This window comes from Dendrobates tinctorius, unplaced genomic scaffold, assembly GCF_039654945.1.
Source record: "Dendrobates tinctorius isolate UK_male_01 unplaced genomic scaffold, ASM3965494v1 ptg000043l, whole genome shotgun sequence".
Lineage (NCBI taxonomy): Eukaryota > Metazoa > Chordata > Amphibia > Anura > Dendrobatidae > Dendrobates > Dendrobates tinctorius.
In genome coordinates this window covers 8,539,311-8,563,963 of record NW_027361711.1, presented here as the reverse complement: position 1 = coordinate 8,563,963, position 24,653 = coordinate 8,539,311, and positions in this window count along the sequence as shown.

Here is a 24,653-nt window from a genome sequence, read left to right as displayed (position 1 = left end):
ATGGGGAAATGTTTGTCAGCCCAGGCACAGTGTGTATATAACGAGAGTGACAGACTGCACAAAAAAGGGAATTAAGGCCTAAAATGCCTCAATTTATGACACACGGATGTATGAGGCTTGTCAGAGATAGACCCCACTGTAAAATGCAGCATTTTTTAAAAAAAAATGCAACATACTGCTGTATATAACTTGAGTACCAGACAAGAAAACAATAGTGTACCGGCCTAAAATTTTTATTACACGGAAGTATGAGGCGTGTCACAGATATACCACACTGTAAAATACGTTTCTTTGTTTTTTGGTAGATGCAAAAGACTGCTGGATATAACGAGAATAACAGACAGCCCAAAAAAGGGAATTTAGTCCTAAAATGCCTAAAATTTTGGCACACGGGTGTATGAGGCGCTTCAAAGATAGACCCCACTGTAAAATGTGGCCTGTTTTTTTAAAAAATGCAACCTAGTGCTTTATATAAGTAGTTTCATCCAGGACAAAAAAAGAAAACTACCGTAAACTGGCAAAACTTTGAGCACACACAGATATGAGCTAGCACGGAGATACCACTGCGACAAATGTGTGCCTTGTTTTTTTTTTTATTTTTGGACTAACTAATGCTGTATTTAACCAAAAGTGGGCTGGCTGCGCTGGGGTGCATGGGGGGCGTGGCAGTGGGTATCCCAGACAGCATGAGTGGGCCCCCCATCTTGCCAGGGCCCCGGCACTTGCCCAGGTGCGCCGGGTGCTGACGCCGGCCCTGGGCTGGCTGCACCCTGCAGTGCATTTAACCAAAAGTGACAGCCAGGCAAAAAAAAAGAAAACAGCAGTAAACTGGCCAAACTTTGAGCACACACAGATATGAACTGCTACGGAGATACCACTACGACAAATGTGTGGCCTGTATTTTTTTGGGGGGCTAGATACTGCTGTATTTAATCAAATGTGACAGCCAGGCAAAAAAAAGAAAACAGACGTGAACTGGCCAAACTTTGAGCACGCACAGATATGAGCTGCTACAGAGATACCACTATGACAAATGTGTGGCCTGTATTTTGTTTTTTGGGCTAAATACTGCTGTATTTAACCAAAAGAGACAGCCAGGCAAAAAAAGAAAACAGTCGTAAACTGGTCAAACTTTGAGCAACTTTGAGCACGCACAGATATGAGCTGGCAAGGAGATACCACACCAAAAATGTGTGGCCTGTATTCCAATTACACCTGGGGCTAGCTATATATGGCTGATATATCCCACAGATAGCAGCAGCACCAGAACACAGGAAGGGAATGGACCCTCTTGATGTATGCAATGATCTATATACACACATACAGTGCCTGCAGGCCTTGCACTGATGTGTATAGAGCCTAACACTGAAACCTATACACTCCGGAATTCATCCTTAGAAGGACTGTTAGTTTAGCTGGATGTGAGTATTTAGGACGGTAGATCCCACACTAACAAATCCCCAATTCTGACCCTATCAAGGCAGCCTCTCTCCCTATACTCCCTCAATCCATGGCTGAAGGCGCCGAGCAGGGCGGCGTCCGGTCTCTTATACCCCTGATGATGCTGTGCGGCCAGCCAATCACTGCACGGCCACAACAAAGATGGCTGTGGTGGCGTTTCATAGCCTGGCAGACAATCCCTGCAGCATGATTGGGTCTCTAAAGTCCACCAAAAATGCTTGGTGGAGACCTGCGTTCCCGCCGAGTAATCCCGGAAATGTTCAGTGCTCGCCGAGTACAGTGATATTCGGGCGAGTAAAGAGTAGTGGCGAGTACGTTCGCTCATCACTAGTGAATAGTCATGGCTGGTCTACATCTGCTGGGTTAGCTGTAGTGGAAGATGTCTCGGTCTCAATTATACTATTTCTATTCTCGTGAGAGTTATTCCACTTTATTCATTTTATAAAATGTGAACACTCCCGGTTGGGTGTCCATCATTTGGATTGGGTGTAGTGGAAGACCTGTCGGTCCCTATTATACTATCTATAGTGTGGTGAAATTGATGCCACTTTTGTGGTGTCTGCCACTAATGTTTGGAAATGTGAATACTCCTGGTTGGGCATCCAGCTGTTGGATTGGGTGTAGTGGAAGACCTATCGGTCCCTATTATACTATTTCTACTCTTGTGAAATTGATGCCACTTCTGTGGTATAAGGCCCTTATTTGTTTAACCCCTTGACGACCGCCGATACGCCTTTTAACAGCGGTGTTTATCTGTACTAAAACCACAACTCCGCTAATTCACGGCGCTGTGGAGAAAGTGAATAGCGCCACCCAGTGTCGGATTTTCTCCGGGGTCTCGGCTGCCAGGGGGTTGGCGGGACCCCAGAGAACATGAATCGGTAGGTTTTTACGACCCCGCTTTTGCGATCGCCGTTATTAACCCTATAACGGCGACCGCAAAAAAAAAAGCCGCGATTTTACATTTAATTTCTCTTTCCTCTGATGTGATCGCACATCAGAAGAGAGAGAAAGAGGGTCCCCGATCCACCCCGGTACCTCTCTGTGGTCCTTTGTCCCCTCCCGGTGGTCCTACGTCCCGCCGACGTCCTCCGGTGGGCTCTCCGAACGCAACATGGCATCCGATCTCAATTCCAGCCAATTCTGCGTTGAAAAAGTCAAACGGCGCTCCATCCCTTGTGAGCTCTGCCGTGTGCTGAAAAAGTGGTTTACCCCCACATATGGGGTATCGGCGAATTCAGGAGAAATTGTACAACAAATTTCGTTGTTGATTTTCTCTTTTAACACTTGTGAAAATAAAAAAAAATGGTTCTGAAGTAAATTTTTTGCAAAAAAAAGGTAAATGTTAATTTTTTCCTTCCACATTGCTTTAGTTCCTGTGAAGCACTTAAAGGGTTAATAAACTTCTTGAATGTGGTTTTGAGCACCTTGAGGGGTCTAGTTTTTAGAATGGTGCCACTTTTGGGTATTTTCTGTCATGTACACCCCTCAAAATGACTTTAAATATGATGTGGTCCCTAAAAAAAATGGTTTTGTAAATTTTGTTGTAAAAATGAGAAATCACTGGTCAACTTTTAACCCTTATAACTTCCTAACAAAAAAAAATTTTGCTTCCAAAATTGTGGTGATGTAAAGTAGACATGTGGGAAATATTATTTATTAAGAAATTTTTGTGACACATCTCTCTGATTTAAGGGCATAAAAATTTAAAGTTGTAAAATTGCAAAATTTTCTAAATTTTTGCCATATTTCTGTTTTTTTCATAAATAAACACAAGACTTATCGAAGAAATTTTACCAATAACATGAAGTACAATATGTCACGAAAAACTATCTCAGAATCATTGGGATCCATTAAAGCGTTCCAGAGTTATAACCTCATAAAGGGACAGTGGTCAGAATTGTAAAAATTGGCCTGGTCATTAAGCTGCAAACTGGCTCTGTCGCTAAAGGGTTAAATTTGAAAACTCCTGGTTGGGTGTCCAGCTGTTGGATTGGGTATAGTGGAAGACCTGTTGGTCCCTATTATACTATCTATACTGTGGTGAAATTGATGCCACTTTTGTGTTGTCTGCCAGTAATTTTTGGAAATGTGAACACTCATGGTTGGCTGTCCATCTGTTGGATTGGGTTTAGTGGAAGACCTATCGGTCCCTATTATACTATTTCTACTTTTGTAAAATTGATGCCACTTCTGTGGTGCAAGGTCCTCATTTGTTTAAATGTTAACACTCCTGGTAGGGTGTCCATCTGCTAGATTGGGTGTAGTGGAAGACCTATTTTTTGGAAATGTGAACACTCCTGTTTGGATCTCCTTCATGTGTGTTGCCTGTAGCAGTAGGCCTCCGAAACCTTCAGGCCTCCACCTCCTTGGACTCAACTACCCATGTTACTATCCTTAAATTTTTCTGACAATGGTAATATACAAAATTGATATTTGTGCCACCTGAGTGTGGCTCAGCATGAAAGCAGGTAGAAATGTTGATGTGGTATCAGGACTCCCAGAAAAGGAGCCCTACACCGATCCCTCACCCACCTCGTCTTACTGTAAGGTTCTTTTGAAAGCTGCAAATGCTGTCCCAGACCTTGATATCTCATGCCTGGCTGATTTCTGCAGTGCCATGCTACAATTAGTACTGTGGGTGAATTGAGGCCACTTTCCTGGTGTCTGCCCCTAATTTGATGTGTTTTGGCAGCATTTGGGTCTGTTATAAGGCGTTGTACATGCGTTTGTTTTTGCCTCTCATTGACTTGAATGGCATTCAGTTATGTTTGGCGAATATTCGACGAATTAGTAGGCGAATACTGCAAATTCCGCAATCGTCATCCAAACCAAACATTGAAATATTCATCTCTAATGAGGAGGAAATCTTCTTTAAAAATTGACTGATACTCCTATCCTGTGAAAGTGTTTTGCTTCAGACATTTTCTGTGCTTTTCTTATTTTTTTTAAAATATATACTGTATTTATATTTATATGATGATATTTTGGTGTTCATATTTTTTCACTTGTTCTTCAAATGAATCTCATTTTTTTATTTCATATTTGTATCCAGGCTCGCACTGGCGCACAGAGGAATCCTCCGGTGGACCCCTGTGCAGATCTGGGCCCCCAACCCCACTGTATGGGCAGAACTTGGCATAATTCACATGATTCACTCTGTATTGAAAAAACAGTTACCCAACCACCCAGTTTATTATTATATAGAGATATAGGTAAATTTGTGAATGAGGGTAGTGTAATATTTGTATGCAGGTTAAAAGTGACCCCCCCAAAGTCAATGTTACAGGTGGGCCCTTGACACCCCTGTCCGACACTGCTTGTATATCTGTATTCTGTAAAATTGTTGAGGCTTTCTGCTAGTATATTATTCTGCTCTCATATCAAAAAATACATATAATATATATCCAGATGTGTTTGACCTATTGCACAATACAAATAAAATACCTATACCAAAAAAATGTTGCACTGCAAATATCTAATATCTATTAAAGAAGACCTTTTTCCTGATACATAAAAATTCACCTAAATAATGTTATAAAGGTAAAAACATATAAATAACACAGAATCACAGAAAAAATAGATAAAAAAGATGTGGGTAATCCAGATTAAATAAATAGCCCTGCAGTGTAAGCACAAGGGGGCAGTGTAAGACCACAAGTTCAGTAGATGCAAGCTCTTCAAAGGACAGTAAGTAAAACCAGAGAGAATATAAAAGGATCAAAGGATATTAGGCATGGGTCACAACTATAAACACAGATAGACATTTACTACTGGCAAGCAACTCAGTTGTCAGTAGAAAACAACAACACAAAAGTTCAGATGAAATGATAAGAGTAATGAGGTAAAAAAGTTACCAAAGTGGTTAGATCGAGACATCATTAGGAAACATGGGACATGTTGAAAGTTTTGTTTGGAAAGTTTTTTACAAAGGGTCAATAAAAATGTTTTTTTTTTAATGTACGGTATACTTGCATTGCACAATTTTTTTTTTCTTTCCAGGTTTCCTTTCATATTAGGTAACAAAAACCTGGTGATAAATTCTCTAATTGTATTCTTTATGACTCCTACAGTATTTAAAAAAATAGATTAGAATTAGCTTCTGTTTTCTTTTGGGGAAAACATGGCAGTCATACTGCTGTGATAAGTACATGACAATGGGTATTCGTGATTACTATAGATTCCCACCCCATCTGCTTTAAGATTGCCATACCCGCCAAATGATGACTCACACACCTTTATTGGATAAATTGGCCACAGCAGCCTTTTATTAACATTTTAACAAAACATTTATAAACAATATTCCCAAAGGAGGGACTTTCCTCGAGGCCCAAGAATTGTAACTGCCACAGGTCAATGACCCCATAAACCTTGTCCCCAGGACGAGTTCTGCCTCTAGCCACTAAGCACCAGCTCAGAGACACTAATAGACTCGACCGGACATTATCCGCCCGAAATACCTGCGTATTTCCGCTTCTGTTCCTCGGTGTGACCATTATGTCCCGTTCCACATTAATCCACCCAAGGGGGAGTCCAGGACCTTACAGATCCCCCCCTCCAAACCGCCATTTCCTGGCACCACCAACCTCGAGGACCACTCCCGCCACGCCAAGCTGCCATGACAAATGTACATAAATACAAACATTCCTTAGTAAATCAAAGTTCTTAACTCTCTATACACCCCGTATCTAACGTTTCTTTAGGCAATTCCACCATAACGCAAATAACGAAGGGCGGGTGGGTGGGAGCTTGTTTCACTGTGACGGGGCACCTAAAATGGTTGCCCCACTAAAATGGCTGCGCCCTCTTATAGATCTCCCCTTAACTCCTCCCTTGTGACCCCTCCTACCACCCCGAAGCCTCGTCCCCTTCCTATTCTTCAAACCTTTAACCCTTTCCTTACCGAAACCCCTTATATATAACCTTTCCTATAGTTCCCCTCAACCCTGTCATGTCGTCCTCCCTTCAATGACCTGCGGCCCAGTACGGCCTCTCTGTGCCTTGTGAAAGTATTTGGCGATTGGAACTTTTCAACCTTTTCCCACATATCATGCTTCAAACATAAAGATACCAAATGTAAATTTTTGGTGAAGAATCAACAACAAGTGGGACACAATTGTGAAGTTGAAAGAAATTTATTGGTTATTTTAAATTGTTGTGTATTTTCCAAAACGGAAAAGTGTGGCATGCAATATTATTCAGCCCCTTTACTTTCAGTGCAGCAAACTCACTCCAGAAGTTCATTGTGGATCTCTGAATGATCCAATGTTGTCCTAAATGACTAATGATGATAAATATAATCCACCCGTGTGTAATCAAGTCTCTGTATAAATGCACCTGCTCTGTGATAGTCTCAGGGTTCTGTTTGATGTACAGAGAGCATCATGAAGACCAAGGAACACAACAGGCCGGTCCGTGATACTGTTGTGGAGAAGTTTAAAGCCAGATTTGGATACAAAATGATTTCCAAAACTTTAAACATCCCAAGGAGCACTGTGCAATTGATCACATTGAAATGGAAGGAGTATCTTACCACTGCAAATCTACCAAGACCCGGCCGTCCCTCTAAACTTTCATCTCAAACAAGGAGAAGACTGAGCACAGATGCAGTCAAGATGCCCATGATCACTCTAGATGAACTGGAGAGATCTACAGCTGAGGTGGGACAGTCTGTTCATAGGACAACTATCAGTCTTACACTGCACAAATCTGGTCTTTATGGAAGAGTGGCAAGAAGAAAGCCATTTCTCAAAGATATCCATAAAAAGTGTTGTTTAAAGTTTGCAACAAGCCACCTGGGAGACACACCAAACATGTGGAAGAAGGTGCTCTGGTCAGATGAAATCAAAATCGAAGAGCCCAACCGCGCAGACACCAGATGTAAAACACAGGGACGGCGCCACTGAGTGCAAGCCAGTAAAGTGCCAAAACAGATTCCATTGCGCGAGCGCGACGCACGACCATCATACAAGCACCAATACACAAATAAGGCATTACTGTTTTGATTAAAAAAAACTTACATCAGATGTACAAAACCCATGTAGAGAAAGGTATAGGCTAAAATAGACTCCTACAATGATCAGCACATGTTCACATTAGCGATATACAAAACCCATGTAGAGAAAGGTATAGGCTAAAATAGCTTCCTACAATGATCAGCACATGTTCACATTAGCGATATACAAAACCCATGTAGAGAAAGGTATAGGCTAAAATAGCCTCCTACAATGATCAGCACATGTTCACATTAGCGATATACAAAACCCATGTAGTGTGGAGCAGGCAGCGTGGAAAGACCCATGCGTAGAAAATTTTATACTTGTACTCAGTTGTGCTACACGCACATACCATAGAGTCAGACATACGTTGTTGTATTATGCAGATACCAGTCTCAAGCAGTATAAAGGCGCCGAAAGAGATATAGTACAGTATGAACATAGGGGGGAAAAAGGGTATATTGTCAAATATACAAACAATGTTAATATTGGGGTCGACTCCACTATAGATGAATCAATAATATGAAAACACTACTCCACAAATGGTTCTTGAGGTTACACAATATGCATGGATTTATATAGATATACCTTAATCAGGGACTATTATCCGTGCCGAGGAAGCCTGGAGACCCTATGTGCTATAGTGAAACATATCTATGGATGAGCGAAAGCACAACAATAGATTTCATAAATATAATACATAGAATATTTCAAAAGGCCGCACTGTAGATAATTATGCCCAATCTCACTTAGAAGAAAAGAGGAACCTAATATAATGAACCAGTATAATAAACCTAGGCCGGACCGCAACTATGCACACTCAGTTAACCCCTTCCTGACATCAGACGTACTATCCCATCCATGGGACCCGGGCCCGTATGCCCATGGACGGGATAGTACGTCTACCGCAACAGCGGCGCCCACGTGGTGAGCGCCGCTGATCGCGGCCGGGTGTCAGATGATTATCACAGCTGACACCCGGCACAATGTGTCAGGGGCGGTCACGGACCGCCCCGACACGTTAACCCCTTGCACACCGCGATCAAACATGATCGCGGTGTACCGGGAGTTAAAGGGAAGCATCGGCAGGGAGGGGGCTCCCTCCGTGCTTCCCTGAGCCCCCCACGGCAGCGCAATGTGCAGCGCTGCTGCCGGGGGCTCCTTTCCTGCAGGCCCCCGAATCCAAGATGGTGACGGGGGCCTTCGGGGGCGTGCAGGAAGCTGGCTTCCTCAGTGCCTGCAAAGCGCAGGCATGAGGAAGCCTTGTGCACTGCCTGTGACAGATCGCTGATCTGTCACAGTGATTTGTGATGTGACAGATCAGCGATCTGTCACAGAACAGTGATGTCCCACCTGGGACTATTTAATAAAGTAAAAAAAAATTTAAAAAAAGTGTTAAAATAATTTAAAAAAAATCGCCAAATAAATTACAAAAAAAAAAAAATATTCCCCCAAATAAATCCATTTTTTGAAAAACAAAACAAAAAAAAAACAATAAAAGTACACATATTAGGTATCGCTGCATCCGTAACGACCCGCCCTATAAAACTGTTCCATTAGTTAACCCCTTTAGCAAACCCCTTAAAAAATAAAAATAAAAAACGAAGCAAAAAATAATGATTTATTATCATACCGCCAAACAAAAAGTGTAATAACGCACGATCAAAAAGATGCATATAAATATCCATGATACCGCTGAAAACGTCATCTTGTCCCGCAAAAAACGAGCTGCCACACAGCATCATCAGCGAAAAAATAAAAAAGTTATAGCTCGCAGAATAAAGCGATGCAAAAATAATTATTTTTTTTATAAAAAATAGTTTTCATTGCATAAAACCGACAAAACATAATAAAACGACCTAAATGAGGTATCGCTGTAACCGCAATGACCCGAAGAATAAAACCGCTTTATCAATTTTACCGCACGCGGAACGGTGTAAACGCACCCCCCCCCAAAAGAAATTCATGAAACGTTGGTTTTTGTTCATTCTGCGTCCCAAAAATCGGAATAAAAAGCGATTAAAAAAATATCACGTGCCCGAAAATGATACCAATAAAAACTTCAACTCGTCCCGCAAAAAATAAGACCTCACATGACAAGGTGGGTCAAAATACGGAAAAATTATAGCTCTCAATATGTGGTGATGCAAGAACTATTTTTACAATAAAAAGCGTCTTTTAGCGTGCGACAGCCGCCAAACATAAAAACCGCCATAAATAGTAAATCAAACCCCCCATTATCACCCCCTTAGTTAGGGAAAAATAATAAAATAAAAAAAATGTATTTATTTCCATTTTTCCATTACGGTTAGGGTTAGGGCTAGGGTTAGGGCTAGGGCAAGGGTTAGGGCTAGGGTTAGGGCTAGGGTTAGGGCTAGGGTTAGGGCTAGGGTTAGGGCTGAGATTAGGGTTAGGGGTGTGTTGGGGTTCGGGTTGGAGTCAGAATTGGGGGTTTCCACTGTTTGGGCACATCAGGGGCTCTCCAAATGCAACATGGCGTCAGATTTCAATTCCAGCCAATTCTGAGTTGAAAAAGTCAAATGGTGCTCCTTCCCTTCCAAGCTCTGACATGCGCCCAAACAGTGTTTTACCCCCACATGTAGGGTATCAGCCTACAGAGGACAAATTGCAAAACAATTTTTGGGGTCCAATTTCTCCTGTTACCCTTAGGAAAATAAAAAATTGGGGGCAAAAATATCATTTTTGTGAAAAAAAATGATTTTTTTATTTTCACGTCCGAGCGTTATAAACTTCTGTGAAGCACTTGGGGGTTCAAAGTGCTCACCACACATCTAGATAAGTTCCGTGGGGGGTCTAGTGTCCAAAATGGGGTCACTTGTGGGAAGTTTCAATAGTTTAGGTACATCAGGGGCCCTCCAAACGCACATGACACCCGCAGACCATTCCATCAAAGTCTGCATTCCAAAACGTCACTGCTTCCCTTCCGAGCCCCGACGTGTGTCCATACAGTAGTTTTCTCCCACATATGGGGTGTCAGCATACTCAAGACAATTTGGACAACAACTTTTGGCGTCCAATTTCTCCTGTTACCCTTGGGAAAATGAAAAAATTGGGGACTAATTGATCATGTTTGTGGAAAAAATACGATTTTTTTATTTTCATACCCGGGCATTATAAACTTCTGTGAAGCCCTTGGGGGTTCAAAGTGCTCACCACACATCTAGATAAGTTCCTTAGGGGGTCTCGTTTCCAAAATGGGGTCATTTGTGGGGGGTTTCTACTGTTTAGGTACATTAGGGGCTCTCCAAAGGCAACATGACACCCGCAGAACATTCCCTCAAAGTCTGCATTCCAAAACGTCACTACTTCCCTTCCGAGCCCCGATGTGTGTCCATACAGTAGTTTTCTCCCACATATGGGGCGTCAGCGTACTCAGGACAAATTGGACAACAACTTTTGGGGTTCAATTTCTCCTGTTACCCTTGGGAAAATAAAAAAATTGGGGACTAATTGATCATGTTTGTGGAAAAAATACGATTTTTTTATTTTCATGCCCGGGCATTATAAACTTCTGTGAAGCCCTTGGGGGTTCAAAGTGCTCACCTCACATCTAGATAAGTTCCTTAGGGGGTCTAGTTTTCAAAATGGGGTCATTTGTGGGGGGTTTCCACTGTTTAGGTACATTAGGGGCTCTCCAAAGGCAACATGACACCCGCAGACCATTCCATCAATATCTGCATTCCAAAACGTCACTACTTCCCTTCCGATCCCCGACGTGTGCCCATACAGTAGTTTTCTCCCACATATGGGGTATCAGCATACTCAGGACAAATTGGACAACAACTTTTGGGGTCCAATTTCTCCTGTTACCCTTGGGAAAATAAAAAAAATGGTGACTAAAAGATCATGTTTGTGGAAAAAATACGAATTTTTTATTTTCACGCCCGGGCGTTATAAATTTCTGTGAAGCACTGGGGGTTCAAATTGCTCACCACACATCTAGATAAGTTCCTTGGGGGGTCTAGTTTACAAAATGGTGTCATTTGTGGGGGGTTTCCACTGTTTAGGTACATCAGGGGTTTTCCAATCGCGACATGGTGTCCAATCTCAATTCCAGCCAAAAACGTCAAATGGCGCTGCTTCCCTTCCGAGCTCTGCCATGCGCCCAAATAGTGGTTTACCCCCACATGTGGGGTATCAGCATACTCAGGACAAATTGCACAATAACTGTTAGGGTGCTGTTACCCTTGGAAAAATAAGAATTGAGGGTGAAAAGATCATTTTTGTGGAAAAAATATGATTTTTTAATTGTACGGCTTTATGTTATAAACTTCTGTGAAGCCCTTGGGGGTTCAAAGTTCTCACCACACATCTAGATAAATTCCTTAGGGGGACTAGTTTCCAAAATGGTGTCATTTGTGGGGGGTTTCCACTGTTTTGGTACATCAGGGGTTTTCCAATCGCGACATGATGTCCGATCTCAATTCCAGCCAAAAACGTCAAATGGCGCTGCTTCCCTTCCGAGCTCTGCCATGCGCCCAAATAGTGGTTTACCCCCACATGTGGGGTAACAGCAAACTCAGGACAAATTGCACAATAACTTTTAGGGTCCTGTTACCCTTGGGAAAATAAAAATTGGGGTGAAAAGATCATTTTTGTGGAAAAAATATGATTTTTTAATTGTACCGCTGTACGTTATAAACTTCTGTAAAGCCCTTGTGGGTTCAAAGTTCTCACCACATATCTAGACAAGTTCCTTGGGGGGTCTAGTTTCCAAAATGGGGTCACTTGTAGGGGGTTTCTACTGTTTAGGTACATCAGGGACTCTCCAAACGTGACATGGCGTCCGATCTGAATTCCAGCCAATTTTGCATTGAAAAAGTCAAACGGCGCTCCTTCCATTTTGAGCTCTGCCATGCGCCGAAACAGTCGTTCCCCCCCACAATACAGGTATCAGCGTACTCAGGACAAATTGCACAATAACTTTTGCAGTCCAATTTCTCCTGTTACCCTTGGTAAAATAAAAAAAATTGAACCTGAAGTATTTTTTTTGTGAAAAAAAGTTAGATGTTCATTTTTTTTTAAATATTCAAAAAAAATCCTGTGACGCACCTAAAGGGTTAATAAACTTTTTGAATGTGGTTTTGAGCACCTTAAGGGGTGCAGTTTTTAGAATGGTGTCACTTTTGGGTATTTTCTATCATATAGACCCCTCAAAGTGGCTTCAAATGTGATGTGGTCTGTAAAAATAAAATGGTGTTGTAAAAATGAGATATCGCTGGTCAACTTTTAACCCTTATAACGTCCTAACAAAAAAAAATTTTGGTTCCAAAATTGTGCTGATGTAAAGTAAACATGTGGGAAATGTTAGTTATCAAGTTTTTTGGGTGCCATATCTCTGTGATGTAAGGGCATAAAAATTCAAAGTTGGAAAATTGCGAAATTGTCAAAATTTTCTCCAAATTTCCATTTTTCTCACAAATAAACGCAAGTTATTTGAATGAAATTTGACCACTAACATGAAGTACGATATTTCACGAGAAAACAATGTCAGAATCACCGGGATCCATGGAAGCGTTCCAGAGTTATGACCTCATAAAGGTACAGTGGTCAGAATTGTAAAAATTGGCCCGGTCATGAACGTGCAAACCACCCTTGGGGGTGAAGGGGTTAAAGAGACGCAATATTAATGGCCAATATGTAATGGCCAAAGTTTTAATAGCGCATAATGCTGTTATAGAAAAAAAAAACTGTTGTTGCAAACACTTTACGACCATCATTCACAGGCATTGATGAGAATAACGCACAAATATTTGGGCTAAAATGACAAATTCGGGTAAAAGGTCAGACCACATAGTCCCTTGTTCACAACACGTACATATACTGTGCTCATATGGTCCAATATATATCCAGCACTAAAGCAAACCTCTCTCCCAACCAAGGGATAGAGGTAAGAAAGGAACATTCAATTTATGTGTGACCAGGGTCAGGCTGAGTCTTAAATGTTATGTTATGGACATAAATCAATGGGTATACAACCTTAGGACAAACATCTCTCATGAAAGGTCCACAGAAAAGCAATGGAACCCAGGAAAGGGGTAATGAGGAATAAATATTCCTATATATAGCCGCCTCAATGGGAAAAAAGACTTCATAAGGTGAATGATAGAAAATGCATATGATAAAGACCCAAAATGAAGATAGTAAAACATTGTGATGAATCCACCATAAAAAATCATTGAAGGCATCGATAAGAGGAGGGTATGCTGTTTAAGTGGACCACATTGCACTGCTGTTTACATGGACGATAAGAGGAGGGTATGCTGTTTAAATGGACCACATTACACTGCTGTTTACATGGACTCTACCCTATAACAAAGCAAAACTTGATGTGAACAGTGTCGGACAGAGGTCCATAGTATAAGTCCAGAAATCACTCAACGTGCTCAAGTCTGTTTGTAGAACCCAATAAATAGTAAATTTTCTTTCAGGCCCGAAGGGACCAAAGTTTTAAGATTAAAGATCCACTTGGATTCCCATCTGAGGAGTTCGAGGCTGATGTCTCCTCCCCTTATATCAGATTGAACAGACACAAGTCCCAAAATCCTGGTGCCGCTCCATCGTGAATTGTGTGTGGTCAGATAATGCGATGCTACAGAGGTAGGCATTTTGCCCTTCTCCAAATCTTTCTTAGCTGTTGCAATACTTGAGAAATGATGTTGTATTCTCTTCCTCAACTCCTGCGTCGTTTGCCCAACATATATTTTTGGGCACGGGCATACCAAAGCATACACCACATTGCGGGATTTGCAGTTAAAATGACTGTGTGCTGTAACCTGAAACGGGAAAATAGGTAAAGTAAGAACACTAGTACCGATAGTAAATGGGCAAATATTGCAGTTGCCACAGGGAAATGTGCCAGTCAACCGTACACCCCTGTTAAGCCTGGTGGTTGGTCCTTTAAAGTGACTATGGCATAGACGATCTTTGAGATTACTGGCTCTTCTCGCGACCAAACTCGGTTGTACCGAAATATGAGGTTTTAGTCTGGGCTCACTCTGGAGGATCCCCCAATGTTTGGTAACGATCCTTCTAATGTCAGACCACTGATTGTTGTAAGTGGTGACAACTCCAAGCGGTTTCGTTTCTGAAAATGGGCACACTGGTACATCTTGCAGAAGAATTAACACTTTGTCAAAAGACAAAGTGATCCGGTAAAAATGATTGCTGTTCCTATGCGCAGACCATGTTCCCACAATGACCAAAGGAGTTTCACCGCCCCCATGCATCTGCCAGTTAACTATGACTGCCTGGCCAATCGTTTTTGCTCTATGATCAAATAAAAAGGAACCTTATTTTGATGAGCAGTGGTGATGGGTGCTCTCGTACACAGCACCAATCATAATGACAACCCATTCCGGCAAAGTTATGATCTACACAGGTTGACCATTTGCAGACAATTGTTGAAATTAAAATATTGATCTCTGCTCTGTATGGCTTCACGCCAATGAGAACGACCCACATAACAAAAATATGAACCTCTGTGTTGTGGCTTGTTGAGACTTATAGTGTGGTGATTTTGGGTCTCCTGTGCTGCTACTGTTTGTGTGGCTCACTTGTGATCACTACAGTATCTTACCGCACGAACACTTAAATAACATGATGGATACGCTTTGACTCTAAGACACGTCAAGGAGAAGCTTAAATTCCTGCAACACATAAACTGTGTGAGAGTACCTCAGTTACAACCACAGATTTAGTGTTTAAGAAGGGAAAGATACTCAGATTGAACCCCCTTAATGCCCCCCTGTCGTGGGTGTAAGTGGAAAAATTATGTGGTAATTGATGCACGCCCTGCTGGATCAGGGTTACCACCTCTATATGGATAACATCTATACCAGCATCCCACGCTTTATAGGTCCCTTTCTGAGCTACCACAGCATGCCTTACTGTGTGCAAAAACCAGAGAGGCCTCCCTGGGTCACTAATTGGGCAACTGCTCACAAGTGGAGGACAAGTGTAAGGACAAGAGAGATGTCTTTATTTTGTCAACAATTCATGGAAATGGCAGCACCACCACTGCAGTACGAAGTACTTTTACACAGTTCCCCAAACCAGACAATGTTGCTGGAGTATATTAAGAACATGGGAGGAATTAGTTTCTCTAATCAATTCCGGGGTAACTCTACTGCACAGAAGTGAAGCACAGTGATTGCCTACAGTAGTAGCCAGTACGTAGTGGTACTGGAGGTCCTGCAGTTAGATACTGGGAACTGGAGGACTAAGGAGACTGAAGAAGGAGTCTCAGTGGTCAAGTCAGCTAGCAAGAAAGAGCTGAAGTGACAACCCAAGCCAGTCTATTGAATCCAGCCCATGTCTGGAGTAGTGCGAGCCAGGGAGGTCCGTGGGTGAGCCCCCTGTGGAAGTAGCAGCTGGAATAAAAGAACTTTGTGGAGAGTCTAGTCAGCTGCGAACCTAGGACACGAACAGGAGCAACAGTGCCATAAAGGGGTGAGCTGTAACGGATATGACAGGTGCCTTTGTGGGCTGAAGTCGGGCTCTGGAAGAAGGGAAGTGTTCCGTATTCATCATGCTCCGTGTGACGTGTCAGCTTGTCTGTGTGGTTCATACGTGTGAAGTGAAGTAAGAACTAACGTACTGCTGTAGATGAAGATGTATTGCTATTATCGAGTAAAGAGTCCTGTAGCCATTGTGGATATGCTGTGCCCTGAAGAGAATAAAGCTGAGTTGCTAAAGTTGTTTCCAGCCTCTGTCTGCAGTCAATTGGGTCCCCAAAGTGAACAGCATAAAGGTGATGAAACAGCCTCAACACAGTGAGTACTGGAGCAGCCACAGAAGCTACCCCCCCGGCAGCCATGGTATTACACATGCACATCATGCAAATGATGCTGTATAATGCTTATGTGCTCTCATGGTGTGCAGCCCAGATTGGAACATTTTTCAGCTTCTGGAGGTAGTGATCAAGGCCTTAATCTTTGGATATAAGAAGGGTAGGGCCTCAGTACTGTTTTGGAACTGAAGGTGCTCATATCGTCCCAGGGAAACATTTCCACAGTATGGTCCCTCAAACCGCAAGGGAAAGATTATAAAAAAAAAGTGCAGTACATTATAAAAGAGAAAGGATACCACTAGTCAATGTGACTCCTGCATTGAATTGCTTCTCCCTCATCAATCCATTACTTTCTGATAAAGCTCCAGAATTTGAGATCGAAACCGAAAAAATAATTGCAATTGGATTACCACATTAAAACTGTAACTACTTCATCACATAACCTAAAGTTTTTTTGTTGTAAATCTAGAATAAAGACACACCCCATTATTTCCTGTCATTTGTGATATAGGTATGCAAATTGCCTCTTCAGAGAGAAAGAGGTGTGTGACATAGAAACACACTATTAAATTACAAATTGCAAAATACTAAGGATGTATAAAAGCCATATATACAGAAATAAAAAAAAAAATACAAATATCTAAAAACACAGAAATACAAATAGTTATGCTGTATCAGATCTGAACAGTAATTTAAACCACTAGGATGGGTTGAATTCATCCAGAAGGTTTCCATATTCAAAACTGCCCTCCTCCCAAATACACATTGGGTATTAACTGTTTCAGTGTGTCTCTGTAACAAGGTGGCCCGGGGAGGTAGTCCCAGCTGAGTCAACTAAGCCACTGTCAGTAAACACCCAGGTACCTTGTACAGAAATATGCAGGACAAATGCATCCCAGACACTGCAGTAGTCCAACAGGGAGAACAATTTTAATAACAGAGATTGAAAAGTACAAACACTGGCTTCCTGTTCTCTCCCTGGCTTCGTCCATGGCCGTACCCACCACAGCCACGGTGGCTAAGAAAGGCGAAAGTCCACACTCCGGAATCTGGACGCTTGAAGTCTCTTCGGCGGGGCCCTTACGTAGTCCTGGAGCCCGTGTTACTGTCCTTAGTCTGGGCAGCAATAGCACAAGAAGAGGACTTGAAAATCCTCCAAAAATTCAGCAAAAAAGACAGAGATGCTTACCTGCCCAGGCCTCCAAACAAATGCACTATCAGGATGCATTGGACCCATATAGTTAAGATGGTGGCAACACAGGTGCAAGAATACCAATGAGACAACCGCTCACATCCTACCAATCCATGGAGGGGGCGGTTGCTTAGTATATTAATGCACAATGAAGACTTGTATGCGGCGCTGTCCACACTGTGGCAAAGCACAGCATCCAGATTAACAGCCTATCAGTTATGCCCTTCTATTAGATCAGGCGGCCTGCCCTGCACTATCAAAATGCATCCCATGTGAACAGACACCACAGTTTACATGACCGAATGGGCCCAACTGCATAGTGTGAACAGCGCCGCATACAAGTCTTCATTGTGCATTAATATACCAAGTGGATGAAAGTCATCTGCTCAATGCCGACTTTTATTCCTCATTGACTTGCATTGGGGTTGGGTTTCGGACGAAACTCCGACTTTTTTTTTGCCCTAGTCAGACCAGTTTCATCTGAAGCAAATTTTGTTTCATGAAACCCGATCCGACCAAAGTCGCTCAACTCTGGTAGGAAGTCTTCAGTTTCTTGGCAATTTCTCGCATGGAATAGCCTTAATTTCTAAGAACAAGAATAGACTGTCGAGTTTCACATGAAAGTTCTTTTTTTCTGGCCATTTTGATGGTTTAATGGAACCAACAAATGTAATGCTCCAGATTCTCAACTAGCTCAAAGGAAGGTCAGGTTTATAGCTTCTCTAATCAGCCAAACTGTTTTCAGCTGTGCTAACAAACTTGCACAAGGGTTTTCAAGGGTATTCTAATCATCCATTAGCCTTCTTACACAGTTAGCAAACACAAAGTACCATAAGAACACTGAAGTGATGGTTGTTGGAAATGGGCCTCTATACACCTATGAAGATATTGCATTACAAACCAGACGTTTGCAGCTATAATAGTCATTTACCACATTAACAATGTATAGAGTGTATTTCTGAATCATTTAATGTTAGCTTCATTGAAAAAAAACTGTGCTTTTCTTTCAAAAATAAGTAAATTTCTTAATGACCCTAAACTTTTGAACGGTAGTGTATTTTGGCCAAAATATCAACTAATACCTCACATTTTTTATGTGGTTTTTGCACTTTATTTTTCGGGGTGCAGTTGAACCCATTTGGCTTTGTAAACTGTGGTGTCTGTTCTTATGGGAAGCATTTTGATAGCGCTAGGCAGCCCGCCTGATCTAATACAAGTAGAAGGGCGTAACTAATAGGCTGCTAACCTGGATGCTGTGCATTGCCATAATGTGAACAGCGCCGCATACAAGTCTTCAATGTGCATTAATATACCAAGCCACCACCCCCTCCATGGATTGGTAGGATGGGAGCGATTTTCTAATCAGTATTCTTGCACCTGTGTTGCTGGCATCTTAAATATATGGGTCTACTGCATCCTGGACAGATAAGCATTTCTGCTTTTTTTGCTGTATTTCTGTCCTTTGTCTGGGGCAGCAGATTCTATCCCACTCCTGGGGTCTGACAATTCCCATGTTGCTGTCCTTAAGTCCGGGACAACAGATTTTATCCACTCCTGGGGTCTGGCAATACTCCGGCTGTCGCAGTACATCTGCCCAGGTAAAACGTGCCCAGGCTACTGACTGAGGAGCAGGAACTTTCTGCTCCTTCTTGGGGCTGTTAACTCCACCCACCAGGTTAACTTCTGCTATCACTAACTTTAGTATACACTATATAGAAACATGGAATACAAAAACAGCAATCATGGCATTAATAACACATTAATACTATAACAGACATTGTATATTGCAAACACAGCACATACATTACATTAATGCAGTGAAGTGCACAGGTCCGGCACATAGGAAATAGGAGAAGCAATGGGGTTCTCTGCCACCTCCTTACATCTCCATGATGTACAATAAAAAATTATATTGTCATACCGTGTTAGCTAGAAAAAAATCAATGTAATTACTTTTATGCCCAAAACTGACAAAAGTGTTCTCGGAGTGATACTGTACCTTCATTGACTAACCAGTAAAAATATATTTACAAGCTTTCAAAGCACAAACCTGCCTGAAGAAGGAGCCCCTGTGCTCTGAAAACTTGAAATATATTTTTTCTGGTTAGCTAATAAAGTTATGATTCCGAGAATACTTTTGTCAGTTTTGGGTATAAAAGTATTTTACATTGATAGTGTGGCTCAATAAATGAATAATTAACAATATACGGTTTACAATGAAGAATATTATTAATGTCCCTTCATCTGGCCCTCCATACCGTAATAATGTCCCCCAATTTGCCTATACAGTAATTATGTGCCTCAATTGACACTATGTACAGTAATGTCCCATATTTGGCCTTATACGGTGAAAATGTAGTAGTCAGGGTAGTGGATAACCTCTCAAAGCTCTAACACCTTAAAGTGCTTAGTCAAGTACTTTAAAGTAAACATTACACAATAACTGAGCATTAGGCTGGCTTCAGATTTGCGGATGTCAGAGCTGCAGAGGGCTGCGTAGTTCCTCTGTGAAGCTTCCCCCACTGCTGCACCTCCTTTTTTCAGCTCCACCTACGTCTGCATGCGGCCTGCGTACCTATCTTTAACATTGGGTACACAGCCTATGCGGATGTATGCAGATGCGTCCGCATGCATCGTTTTGACGCTGCGGCGACCACAACAAAATGCAACATGTTGCGTTCGCCGCAGGTCGCTGCACCATCAAAATGCATGCGGACGCATCCGCGTACATCTGCATGGCCTGCGTACCCAATGCTAAAGACAGGCACGCAGGCCGCATGCAGAAGTAGGCGGAGCTTCACGGAGGAGCTGCAGCAGTGAGCGGAGCTTCACGGAGGACCTACGCAGCCCTCCGCAGCTCTGACATCCACAAATCTGAAACCAGCCTTAGTGATGATCAAGTAGTGAAATATTCGGATTCAGGAAAATTGGCACAAATAATTTCTAATATCCGTGTATTCATACCGAATAACGAATCCAATGCAAGTCAATGGGAAAGCCAAATATTTTTCTGCTGGACCCAACAAACAAGTCTGGGGGCAAGGGAAAAAAGCTGAAATTGATGGGAAAGATCTAAAACTAAATGGGAACAGCATGGAGAACATGCCTGGATGCCTTTCTGACTCACATAGGGTATCTGGGAATAATGTTGTCAGACTATTGCATCGGTTTTGCAGATTTTTAGGAAGACCTACCAAACTAAACCTACACACGTGGTCAAAATGGTTGGTACCCCACTCTTAATGACAGAAAAATCCACAATGGTGACAGAAATAACTTGAATCTAACAAAAGTAATAATAAATCAAAAATCTATGAAAATGAACAAATGAAAGTCAGACATTGCTTTTCAACCATGCTTCCACTGAATTAAAAAAAATAAAACTCATGAAATAGGCCTGGACAGAAATGATGTTACCCCTGAAAATAATGTGACAAAAGGGACATGTTTTTAAATCAAGATGTGTCCACTAATTTTCATCACATTTGTCTGCAACCTTGGAATCAGTGAGTGGGCCTGTATAGAGGGCTACAGATACTCACTGTGCTGTTTGGTGACATGGTGTGTATCATACTCAACATGGACCAGAGGAAGCAAAGGAAAGAGTTGTCTCAGGAGATTAGAAAGAAAATTATAGACAAACATGTTAACAGTAAAAGTTATAAGACCATCTCCAAGCAGCTTGATGTTCCTGTGACTACAGTTGCACATATTATTCAGAAATTTAAGCTCCATGGGACTGTAGCCAACCTCCCTGGACGTGGCCACAGGAGGAAAATTGATTACAAAACAAAGAGAAGGATAAAACGAATGGTAAGAAAAGAGCCCAAAAAAATTCTAAACAGATTAAAGGTGAACTTCAAGCTCAAGGAGCATCAATGTCATCACACCATTTGTCGTTGTATGAGCCATAGTGGACTTCATGGGAGACAATCAAGGAGGACACCATTGTTGATAAGAAATCATAAAAAAGCCAGACTGAATTTTGCCAAACTATATGTTGACAAGCCACAAAGCTTCTATGAGAATGTCCTGTGGACAGATGAGACAAAAATGGAAATTTTTGGCAAGGCACATCAGCTCTACGTTCACAGATGGAAAAATGAAGCATGTCAAGAAAAGAACACTGTCCCTACTGTGAAACATGGAGGAGGCTCTGTTATGTTCTGGGGCTGCTTTGTTGCATCTGGCACAGGTTGTCTAGAATCTGTGCAGGGTACAATAAAATATCAAGACTATCAAGGGATTATAGAGAGAAATATGCTGCCTAGTGTCAGAAAGCTTGGTCTCAGACGCAGATCATGGGTCTTGCAACAGGATAATGACCCAATACACAGTTAAAAATACCCAAGAATGGCTAAGAGGAAACATTGGACTATTCTAAAGTGGCCTTCTAGGAGCCCTGACCAAATCTTACTGTGTATCTTTGGAAAGAGCTGAAACATGCCGTCTGTAAAAGGCAACCTTCAAGCATGAGACAACTGGAGCAGTTTGCTCTTAAGGAGTGGGCCAAAATACTTGTCGAGACATGCAGAAGTCTCATTGACAGTTACAGGAATCGTTTAATTGCAGTGATTGCCTCAAAAAGTTTTGCAACAAAATATTAATTTAAGGGTACCATCATTTCTGTCCAGGCCTATTTCATGAGTTTTATTTTTTTTAAATTCTGTAGACACATGGTTGAAAAGCAATGTCTGACTTTCATTTGATCATTTTCATAAATTTTTGATTTATTATTATTTTTGCCAGATTCAATTTATTTCTCTCACCACTGTGGATTTTTCTGTCATTACATGAGGGGTACCAACAGTTTTGACCATGTGTGTATATTTTTTTTTAAAGGAAAAAATGCTAAGAAACATTTTTCCTTCATAATTACATGTATTTAATGTAATTACACTAAATAAAAATACCCCCCAAAAATTTCCTCCCCTTTAGCATATGTTCACATGGAGCATTTTGGCCTTAGTTTTTCCTTTATAATTTGTGAGGGCTCTCACTCCTACAATTGCGAGGTCCCTCCCGCATGCTGACACTAGTAACAGAAGGATTCTTTTGGTGACCTCTTGATCAGGCCTCTATTACACATTAGATGCTACAAATTATTTTAAAGTCAGGTCCCCTACTGTATGACACTAGGAACAGAAGGATTTTTGGTGGCCTCTGGATCAAGCCTCTATTACACACTAGATGCTACAAACTATTTGAATATCAAGTCTCCTTTTGTATGACACTAGGAACAAAAGTATTTTTGGTGGCCTCTGGATCAGGCCTCTATAACACACAAGATCCTACAAACTATTTTAAAGTCAGGTCCCCTACTGTATGACACTAGGAACAGAAGGAATTTTGGTGGATTCTGGATCAGGCCTCTATAACACACTACATTCTACAAACTACTAGAAAGTCAGGTCTCCTTCTGTATGATACTAGGAACAGAAGGATTTTTTGTGGCCTCTGGACCATGTCTCTATAACACACTACATTCTACAAACTACTTGAAATTCAGGTCTCCTTCTGTATGATGCTAGGAACATAAGAATTTTTGGTGGCTTCTGGATCAGGCCTCTACAGCTTATTTTGAACCCAACAAAATGACAAAGTGTGATACGGCTTGTTTTCTAACTTTTTGTGACTGAAAAATTATATTTTTTAATGTGCGTTAGGTATGCAGACAGTTTCATATCACCATATCACAAAATGACAAGGTGAGATACAGCAGGCTGCTTCACATTTAGCTAGTGGAAAAATACTAATTACAATGCTATACTCGTGCATGGAGCACAATATGTGCAGTGCCCAACACACTTGTAGGACATGTGTCCTGCTGGCTTTGTCTGTGGACCTCAGTAATGGCCAAAAAAAAAGTGCTGGAATGTAAATTTATCAGCCACACTGGACAATAGCTAGCTACAATATCTGACTGATATGCAACCGCCTAGCTAACTAGCTAAAATCTTGATGCTAACAGTGACAGCATCAGCAGCAGCCTCTGTGCTGTTACAGTGTTAAAAAGGCACTAAAACAAGATGTCCGCTAAATATATGTGATTTCAGCAGCCAATAACACAAACATTGTGGGTGTTTCCTGCGCCCTGATTGGCTGGCCGCAATGTGCACACATAAAGTTAGGGAGAAAATGACTGTTTACAAGAACGCTGCTCCGCTGAGCTCTGCAAACCACCTCCCTCTCATCAAACACATGCCAAACGCTCATGACACACCACCATTATCGTTGCTAAATTGCTGAAAATACTTAAGTGGCAACGCAAATATTTTTCCACACTTTTTACCGAATGATACTGATTTTTTTCCGATTTTATAAAAGTTTTCTCATGTTTCCAATCACAAATCCGAATGTGCCATATTCATGCCAAATTATGTTTGGCGTTCATTTTCCAAACAAATTTGCTCATCACATCACTAGTCTTGATAAAACACAGTTGACCTACACCAGCAGATGACATGGCTCCCCAAACTATCACTGATTGTGGAAACTTCACACTAGACCTTAAGCAGCTTGGATTGTGTGCCTCTCTACTGTTCCTCCAGACTCTGGGATTTTGATTTCCAAATGAAATGGAAAATTTACTTTCATCTGGAAACAACGCCTTGGACCACTGAGCAACAGTCCAGTTCTTTTTCTCCTTGACCCACTTAAGATGCTTCTGGTGTTGTCTATTGTTCATGAGTGGCTTGACACAAGGAATGCGACACCTGTAGCCCATATCCTGGATACGTCTGTGTGTGGTGGCTCTTGAAGCTATGACTCCAGCAGCAGTCCACTCCATGTGAATCTCCCACAAATTTTTGAATGGCTTTTTCTTGGCAATCCTTTCAAAGCTTCAGTTATCTCCATTGCTTGTGCACTTTTTTCTACCACACTTTTTCCTACCATTCAACTTTCCATTAATATGCTTGGATATAGCACACTGTGAACAGCCAGCTTCTTTAGCAATGACCCTTTGTGGCTTACCCTCCTTGTGAAGTGTGTCAATGACTGCCTTCTGGATATCTGTCAAGTCAGCAGTCTTCCCCATGATTGTGGAACCTACTAAAACATATTAAGGGACCTTTTTAAACACTTAGGAAGCCTTTGCAGATGTTTTTTGTTAATTATTCTATTTACTGAGATAATGACTTTTGGTTTTCATTAGCTGTAAGCCATAATCATCAACTTAAACAGAAATAAA